Raw genomic sequence first — 10242 nt, forward strand, 5'->3', positions numbered from 1 at the left:
TGCCTTTTAAATGTTGCAATTGTACCAGCATCTACCACTTCCTCTGGCAGCTCATTCCATACACGCACCACCCTCTGCGTGAAAAAGTTGCCCCTTACATCTCTTTTATGTTTGTGCTAATACAATGCTTTTCATCAACAATGAGTACCATGCTTCAAATGACCCAAGATAAAATGGAGTTTGTGATCTTTATACCGTCCATTCATGTGCTTTAATACAATGATGATATCACTAGTATGTCCCTGATTGTGACACATAAAATAACACTCCATGTATCTTCATGCCAGTGTAAGCTACACCTTTATTATTTAACAGTTGGAACAAATGCTGTGAAAGTTGACTAGATTCACTTTGGAATGATTATCCCATGTTAGCAATTCACAGAAACTGGAGTAAAAGTGGGCCATTCAGCCCTTTGACCATGGTCCTCAATTCATTATGATCATGGCTAATTCACAAATTCAGTCTTCTGTTCTCACTTTTCCTTTGATACCGTCAGCTCCAAGAAATAAGTCGAACTCCTCTTGAAAACACGCAATATTTTGTCCTCAACCACTTCTGTGATAAAGCTTTCCAAAGGTTCATCACGTTTTGGCACTACCTTGCACTCAAGATGTTTTTCATCAACCTAGTCAGAGCTGTTTTTGTACATTTCTGGAACAGGTGGCACTTGACCCTTGGCCTCCTGGCTCAGAACATAGGCTCCTGGCACTGAGATAGTGTGCTGGAAATAAAATTCCTGCATTCTCATATTAAATGTGAAAAGATTTAGTGAAACCATCCAAAGTCCTCAATAAACTACCTGACTGATAAATTCAGGTTAAAAACATTCATCGGATTTCAAGTATTATGCTTGTAGCTGCTGCTTGTCTAACACATGCAACTCTTAGGCTTCTTATTCAAATAAACAGAATGTTTTTCACTTTTTCCAAGGAAGGGATCTTTCTGGGAGCTTCATATATGCTTTCAACCCCTGATGCTTTTACTCAACTACCAAAATTACTTTGCTTAACCTTTGCAAGTTCAACATAGGTTCTCCTCAAGTTTCAAAACTTTTGCCTGTATCATTCAGGGACTAACTTTTCAACCCCCCAGAATTGTTTTCTTGATAGGATCATAATCCGGAGAAACCACCTCTAACAGTGAAGCACAAAATTCATGTACTTACCTGTCAACTTGCTCTGCATAAGCATTCACAAGCTTTTGGACCTCTGCTCCTTCATCATGTGGAGTGAAGAGAGGCACACAAGCACAGAATTGAAAGGCAGAGAGATTAAAAGATGATACAAATGGTGTGAGTGGAGTGTTAACAGGCTGAATCATAAGTCTCTGCGGGTGATCAAAAGTGTCAGATGATGTGAATAAAGTGTCAACAGAATAACAAGTGAATAGCCATTTGGTGCCTTTTCAGCACTACCTTATTTTTTACTTTTTGTAATCATCTCCCTGCTACAATTCATTGGATTATAGGTCATCCCTTCACTTGCTATTCAGCTGTTGACACTTTACTCATACCGTCTGACATTTTTGATCACCTGCAGAGACTTGTTATTCGACCTGTCAACACTTCACTCACACAATTTGTCTGTTCTTTTGATCTCTCTGCCATAAATTCTGTACCTGTGTGCCCCTCTTCACCTCACCTGACGAAGGAGCAATGCTCTGAAAGCTTGTGATTTCAAATAAAGCTGTTGCATTATAACCTGCAGTCATGTGACTGCTTACCTTATCTACCCCAGTCCAACACTGGTACCTCATGCATAAGCAATATCCAGTTTTCCTCTAGCCAACTCATTTGTCTCATCAGTTTTTCAAAGCCAGCATGTCCTTTACCTCAAACTTTGTTACAGACTGTATCAACTTGAACATTTGTTTACTGAACATTAGGTCATGTCTAGAATTTTCACTATCAGACCCTTCTTTGTCTGCTACAATATTTCAAATGAATTTTCTTTCTTTACTCCATGCGCTACAAGGATCGGTGCTGGGTCCCCTGCTTTTCGTCATTTATATAAATGATTTAGATGTGAACGTAGGAGATATGGTTAGTAAGTTTGTAGGTGATACCAAAATTGGACGCGTAGTGGACAGTGAAGAACGTTACCATGGATACAATATAAACTTGATCAGATGGACCAATGGGGCAAGCAGTGGCAGATGGAGTTTAATTTAGTAATGGAGTTTAATTTAATAAAGGCCAATTTTAGGCAAGAACTTTCGTAAGCTGATTGGGAGCAAATGTTCGCAGGTTAAGGGACAGCTGGAAAATGGGAAGCCTTCAGAAATGAGATAACGAGATTCCAGAGAAACTATATTCCTGTTGGGTGAAAGGAAAGACTGGTAGGTGTAAGGAATGTTGGATGACTAAAGAAATTGAGGGTTTGGTTAAGAAAAAGAAGGAAGCATATGTAAGGTATAGACAGGATAGATTGAGTGAATCCTTAGAAGAGTATGAAGGCAGTGGGAGTATACTTAAGAGGGAAATCAGGAGGGCAAAAAGGGGACATGAGATAGCTTTGGCAAATAGAATTAAGGAGAATCGAAAGAGTTTTTACAAATACATTAAGGACAAAATAGTAACTAAGGAGAGAATAGGGCACCTCAAAGATCAACAGGCGGCCTTTGTGTGGAGCTGCAGAAAATGGGGGAGATACTAAATGAGTATTTTGCATTGGTATTTACTGTGGAAAAGGATATGGAAGATATAGACGGTAGGGAAATAGATGGTGACAGCTTGCAAAATGTCCATATTACAGAGGTGAAAGTGCTGGACGTCTTGAAATGGGTAAAGGTGGATAAATCCCCAGGACCATCAATAGTCACAAGTAAGGTGCCGGAAGACTGGAGATTGGCTAATGTGGTGCAACTGTTTAAGAAGGGTGGTAAGGACAAGCCAGGGAACTATAGATCAATGTGCCTGATGTCAGTGTTGGAGGGATTCCTGAGGGACAGGATGTACCTGTATTTGGAAAAGCAAGGACTGATTAGGGGTAGTCAACATGGCTTTGTGCATGGGAAATCATGTCTCACAAACTTGATTGAGTTTTTTGAGGAAGTAATGAAGAGGATTGATGAGGTCAGAGTGGTAGATGTGATGTATATGGATTTCAGTAAGGCGTTCGAAAAGATTCCCCATGGGAGACTGACTAGCAAGGTTAGATCTCATGGAATACAGGGAAAACTAACCATTTGGATACAGAACTGGATCAAAGGTAGAAGACAGAGGTTGCTGGTGGAGGGTTGTTTTTCAGACTGGAGGCCTGTGACCAGTTGAGTGCCACAGGATCGGTGCTCAGTCCTCTACTTTTTGTCATTTACATAAATGATTTGAATGCGAGCATAAGAGGTACAGGTAGCAAGTTTGCAGATGACACCAAAATTGGAGGTGTAATGGACAGCGAAGAGGGTTACCTCAGATTACAACAGGACCTTGACCAGATGGGCCAATAGGCTGAGAGGTGGCAGATGGAGTTTAATTCAGATAAATGTGAGGTGCTGTGTTTTGGGAAAGCAGATCTTAGCAGGACTTATACACTTAATGGTAAGGTCCTAGGGAGTGTTGCTGAACAAAGAGACCTTGGAGTGCAGGTTCATACCTCCTTGAAAGTGGAGTCACAGGTAGATAGGATAGTGAAGAAGACTTTTGGTATGCTTTCCTTTATTGGTCAGAGTATTGAGTACAGCAGTTGGGAGGTCATGTTGTAGATGTACAGGACATTGGTTAGGCCACTGTTGGAATATTGCATGCATTTCTGGTCTCCTTCCTACCGGAAAGATGTTGTGAAACTTGATAGGGTTTGGAAAAGATTTACAAGGATGTTGCCAGGGTTGGAGAATTTGAGCTATAGGAAGAGGCTGAACAGACTGGGGCTGTTTTCCCTGGAGCGTCGGAGGATGAGGGGTGACTTTATAGAGGTTTACAAAATTATGAGGAGCATGGATAGGGGAAATAGGCAGTTTTTTCCCTGGGGTCAGAGAGTCCAAAACTAGAGGGCATAGGTTTAGGGTGAGAGGGGAAAAGATATAATAGGTGACCTATGGGGCAACTTTTTCACACAGAGGGTGGTACGTGTATGGAATGACCTGCCTGAGGAAGTGGTGGTGGCTGGTACAATTGCAATATTTAAGAGGCATTTGGATGGGTATATGAATAGGAAGGGTTTGGAGGGATATGGGCTGAGTGCTCGCAGGTGGGACTAGATTAGATTGGGATATCTGATCGACATGGACGGGTTGGACCAAAGGGTCTGTTTCCATACTGTCCATCTCTGCGACTCTAGATAAATGTGTGGTGCTGCATTTTGCAAATCAGGACAGGACTTATACATTTAATGGCAAGGAACTGGGGAGTGTTGCTGAACAAAGAGACCTTGGAGTGCAGACTCATAGTTCCCTGAAAGTGAAGTCCAGGGTAGACATAATAGTGAAGAAAGCATTTGCTATGCTTGCCTTTAATGGTCGGTTCATTGTGTATAGGAATTGGGAGGTCATGTTGCAGCTGTACAGGACATTGGTTAGGTCACTTTTGGAATACTGCATGCAATTCTGGTCTCCCTACTATAAGAAGGATGTTGTGAAACTCGAAAGGGTTCAGAAAAGATTTACAAGGATGTTGTCAGAGTTGGAGGATTTGAGCTATATGGTGAGGCTGACTAGACTGGGAGTATTTTCCCTGGTGTGTTGGATGCTGAGGGGTGACCTTATAGAGGTTTATAAAACCATGAGGGGCATGGATACGGTAAATAGACTAGGTGACAGTGAAGTCCGCAGATGCTGGAGATCAGAGTTAAGAGTGTGTTGCTGGAAAAGCTCAGCAGGTCAGGCAGCATCCAAGGAGCAGGAAAATTGACATTTCGGACTGAAACCCTTCATCAGGAATGATGAGGGCTGATGAAGGGCTCGGCCCAAAACGCTGATTTTCCTGCTGCTCAGATGCTGCCTGGCCTGCTGTGCTTTTCCAGCAACACACTCTCAATATTAAATAGACAAGGTTTTATCCCAGGGGTGGGGCAGAGCAAAACTAGAGGGCATAGGTTTAAGGTGAGAGGGGAAAGATTTAAATGAATCTAGAGGACAACTTTTTCACACAGAAGGTGGTGCATGCATAGAATGAGCTGCCAGGGAAGTGGTAGAGTCCAGTACAAATACAACATTTAAAAGGCATCTGGATGAGTTAATTCTTTATCCTGCTCCTCGTTTTTCACTGCACTTAGAATTCCACCTCTAACTTCTTTATTCTTTCACCATGTTCCTTTAACTGTACCTCAATCAGTACTGACATTAATGTCTCATTACTTTGTCTAACTGATTTCTCATGCATCTCTATTAAGCCCAAGTGTCCTGTTAGTCTTCTATTCAGGAAAGGGATTGTTTTGATACTTTCATTTGCAGGCTGGATGTTTGTCTTGCTGCATTGACCTCACGCAAGGCATAGTCACCTGGTCAGAAGCCAATCAAAACTTTGTTGTCAAACAATTGTTCATTAGTTCAGAATCCATAGGCTCCATCCTGTCTGCTTCAGCTCTTACTGTTCCAGCAGTGTATACAACTCACAATGTGCCCAGTAAACATACTTAAAATTCCAGCCATCTCTTTACGCAGTTTGTTTGATCTAAAGCATCACCCTCCATTGAGGTCCAAGCAAAAGGAAAATGAAAATATGTCATCTTTACTGGAAACTTTGTAATGAAGCAATTCTGTGATTTTCATATTAGTTGAAAGTTGTATGGCACTTTGCCACTTTATTTTACTATTTTAAATATTCTTCCATTGCAAGCATCAAGAGCCACTATTTAAAAACACCCATAAGCAGGTAGTTGCTTTAGTAAAAGCACATTAATAGGTGTCTAGGCTAATGAATTCTCTACAGGATAACTCTATGCCAATGCATAAGTTTGAGATGATTCACATAATTATCAATAAGTATGAAGTGAAAACACACGCCTTCTTATATCAAACGAAAAGGAAATAAATGATCTCGAGGAACTTAGATATCTCACTGACAGGCATAAGGATTTATTAAAGTAATAAAAAAGGGTTTAACGAAGGAGGATCCTAGGAATACATGAAACTTCAGGAAGTAACAGGAAAGTGCATCAGTAAGATGTCATGACCCTTAATTTTTTTTTTATTACCTATTTTTCTAATCAACCTGTTCAGAGATGTTATGCAAACTTCTGGAGCAGGTGGGATACCACTACACCACAAGATGGCACCTTCATTATCTGTAAAAACAAATCAATTATTAACCACACACCACCTAATCAGAGACTGACCAAGCAGTGGCCCAACCAGTGTTCAGGACAATCAATAACCATACACAAACATAATGGTTAGTGAGTGTTTAAAATACCAACTTTTAGCAACCAGGCATGCATTAAAAAGAATGAGTAGACTTCTGCCAGAAGATCACATCTAGTGGCAATGCCATAGATGGCCACAAGTGAAGAACTAGTGTTCCAACATGAACAGACTGTTTACTAACTGCCTCGGTTAAATTACACATTTTTATAAGTACTGTAAACAACTTAATAAATTCTGTGAACCTTGTAAAGATGAACCGATACCTGCTGTGAGGAGTTAGTTGAAAATAGGCACTCTTGTTAATGTCAACACTCCCAGTTCAAGACATAATTTTAAGTCCCATGATGATATTACATTTAATAACATAGACTTGAGTGTACAGTACACAGATTCAAAATTCAAAGATTACAGAGAACTGGTGAAATGTGAGGAGAGTTATTTTCAACTACAGAAGAACATGGGGAGATTGGTGGAACGTGCAGACATCTGGTATGTGGAAGATCAATTTTAGGACAGTGAGTTGTAAACTATTACACTTTGGTCAGAAGGATAAGAATTGGCAATTTAAAATAAAGCATACAACTCTATAGGGAGCTAGGGAACAGAAAGGAGCGGAGTATTAGTGCACTGCTCCCATTGTCGGAAGGGATACGAACCAGAGGATACAGATTTAAGAGATGAGCAAAGAATTAATGGCCTCATGAGAAAAATCTTTTTAATATCAGTAAAGGATACATGGCAGAGGACTCCACCTGAGTGAAGTGTACACTGAGTGAATTATAAATTAGGTTACACGGGACATTCTGAAAATCTATGTTTAAACCTTAAAAAGATTTAGGAGTCTGGCTCTGACATAGAATGAAGAGCACTCAAGTGTGTTATGTTGCCTTATTAAACAATGAACGTCCTGGTAATTACAGTTCGTTGTCAATCAACGGAAAGCAGTTGGGTCAGTCATTGTTAATTACGGAAGCAGAAAGCTAACCTAACTAATGACAAACACAGGATCCACATAAAATCTAGTTTTTCAAACTGCACAGCCAGTAAGGGGCAAACGGTCAGAAGACTACGCACAAATATGAGGTCCACAGAATAAGTAATGATTTAGATTCACATGGATTTGGATGCACAAGAGACAGAGTAAGGTTCAGTAAGCTGAAATAAGGCTTATTGAAAATTGTAAAGTATGTTACATGTGCCAAATTTATCAGTACTAGGATGGTTTAACGGTAGGTGTGAGGTTTAAAAGTTAACACCAAGTAAAATAAAGTTAGTAGAAGTAATCTAAAGTAAAATAAAGTTAGCAACAGTAAAGTTAAGACATGGCAGTTGTGTGGAATATGAGTGTTGTAATATGTGGATGATCTTGAATTCTACTGGAGACATAGGCAACCACATGAACAAGATGGCAGCAGAGAAGGACACTCCTGCAAGAGCTCTGCCGGGTCTTTTTTCATTTTAATTTTATTCTTTATTTATCATCTTCTCGCCCATTAGCACCGGAGGCGAATTCTGGCCCAGCAGCAGGTGCCAGCAGCAAGTCCATGGAGCAGCAACCCCCAGAGCAGCACGGAAGTGGTGAGTCCTGGAGCAGGGAGTGGGGAAACAGCCCCGGAGCAGGGAGTGGGGACACAGTCCCGGAGCAGGGAGTGGGGACACAGTCCCGGAGCAGGGAATGGGGAAACAGTTCTGGAGCAGGGAATGGGGAAACAGTCCCCGGAGCAGGGAATGGGGAAACAGTCCCCGGAGCAGGGAATGGGGAAACAGATCCAGAGCAGCACGCCTGCAGTGAGTCCCTGGCAGAGACCAGCACGGGGGGAGGCAGTCCTAGCACTTACCTTGGGGCAGCTGATTGCCAGCACAGAATGGACTGGAGGCTTGGAGCAGAGCAGGGAGAGCTGTTGGACTGGGGTATAGTGCGGGTGGTGAGGCCAAGTGCAGATACCCTGCGCAGAGCTGTTGCAATTAAATATTTATTTGAAATTTCCTACCTTACTGTAATGCCAACCCTTTAGTGATATCCTATTTAACTTATTTTTCAACTGTGTGAAGCAATGCAACAAACTTCTATTCCTCTGCTGTATCCAAGAATTGTACTCAGGTACTTGTACCCAATATGTCGCCATCAGAATGCAGACATTATCAAAGCTTTTCGGTGTATTCCTACAATGGAGCACATGTGACAATAAAAGGATATTCTAAAAAAAAGAAATTGTTAGCAGTTGAAGAAACATGAGCTCCAAGGTTTGGACTGCACGTGATAATTGGAATCGTATGGATTGTAAGTGATAGTTGAAGATCCTGTGTGTCACATCCTATTCAGAGATGCTTAGATGCAGAAGATGAATTGGTGACCAATAAGCCATCCAAGAGAACTAGACGGGTAGTCCAGAAAATAGCTGAGTTTGCCCTCACTAATTGTTTTTTTTGTTTGAGATACTGGTGAGGGCATTGATTCCTCAGAGAGGTGCTGTCAGAATCAGGTTCATAGGTCCACAGGCTGCTCAGCTATACTAGGAGATGACCAGTCATTAGTGACCTCCTTCTGTACTGTAACCATTCTAAGATTCAATAAAAGAATCAAAAAATACTTAGAATTGAGTCATATAATCAATTAAAATATGCCACTTGCCTCTGTTACATTTTTTGACAAGATATGTGCCCCTCCAGTGATTCTAACAGAATAAGTAACCATTTGAAAATCTCTGTTTATAATCATAGAACCGATCACGAACGCGTCTGACTGGTTTCGGCCTAGTCCAGAACCAGGTTCTAAAGATCAAACCAGAAATTGCTGGTTTCACCAAATCACTTTCATTTACTTTATAAAGCTGCAGAAACATGAAAAAGCAACAAAAAGAACAAAGACATCCTTGTGCTAAATGAAATGGAAAATATCTTGAATGCCAGTTCAGAAGTGAAAACATAAAATGCTCCTCTGACTTCGAGCAAAGCAGCTATCATCTGTGGACAAAAGAGACAATTTAACGCCTGAGCTGTCATGTTTCATCAGATCAAATCAATGTGATGCAGCCTCCATCAATGATTTTAAGGCTGTAGTTTCACTGCTTTAATGAGCTCATCCAATACTCCAATATTTCTACACTGCATTCACAGGAATGGAGTTCTTTTGCTGGAATTTTTAATAACTTTAAAAAATAGTGTAGCATTAGTCAGTGGAATGTTGCCACAATGCCTCATTTCATGACTGGGTCTAAGGGCCTATTTAGCTGGGGGGGGCGGGGGGGAGAGGAGGAGGAGGGGTAGATTGGGGTTGTTTTCCTTGGAGCATTGGAGGCTAAGGGGTGGCCTTTATAGAGGTTTATAAAATCAAGAGTCATAGACAGGGTAAATATACAAAGTCTTTACCCCAGATTGGGGGAGTCCAAAACTAGATGACATAGGTTAAGGTTAGAGGGGAAAGGGGATGTAAGGGGCAACTTTTTTATGCAGAGGGTGGTGCATGTACGGAATGTGCTGGCAGAAGAAATGGTGGAAGCTGGTACAATAACAACATTTAAAAGGCATCTGGATGGTATATAAATAGGAAAGGTTTAGAGGAATATGGACCAAATGCTGGCAAATGGGACTCAATTAATTTTGGATACCTGGTCAGCATGGACAAAGTGGACTCAAGTGTCTGTTTCTGCGCTGTACATCTCATAAAGTCATCTGACTTTATGACCCTATGGTGATTAGACAACTAATGAAAACAAATCTCACTATGGAGACAGTGAGTATGCAGCATTGTGTGCAGTACAACTTGCAGTAACGCTAACAGCGGTTCAGCTTGTTCCGAGAGATCTATTCTTTCTCCAGCTCCAGAAAGTATCATTTGTTTTGCAGTAATGGAACGAGTGCAACTGCAGTTTGCTGTTCTTGCTGCATGAGAGTTGCTCCAAGTCCTGTCTCACTGGCATCACATTGCAAGGTCACTTT

Source organism: Hemiscyllium ocellatum, chromosome 18 (assembly GCF_020745735.1).
Source record: "Hemiscyllium ocellatum isolate sHemOce1 chromosome 18, sHemOce1.pat.X.cur, whole genome shotgun sequence".
NCBI lineage: Eukaryota > Metazoa > Chordata > Chondrichthyes > Orectolobiformes > Hemiscylliidae > Hemiscyllium > Hemiscyllium ocellatum.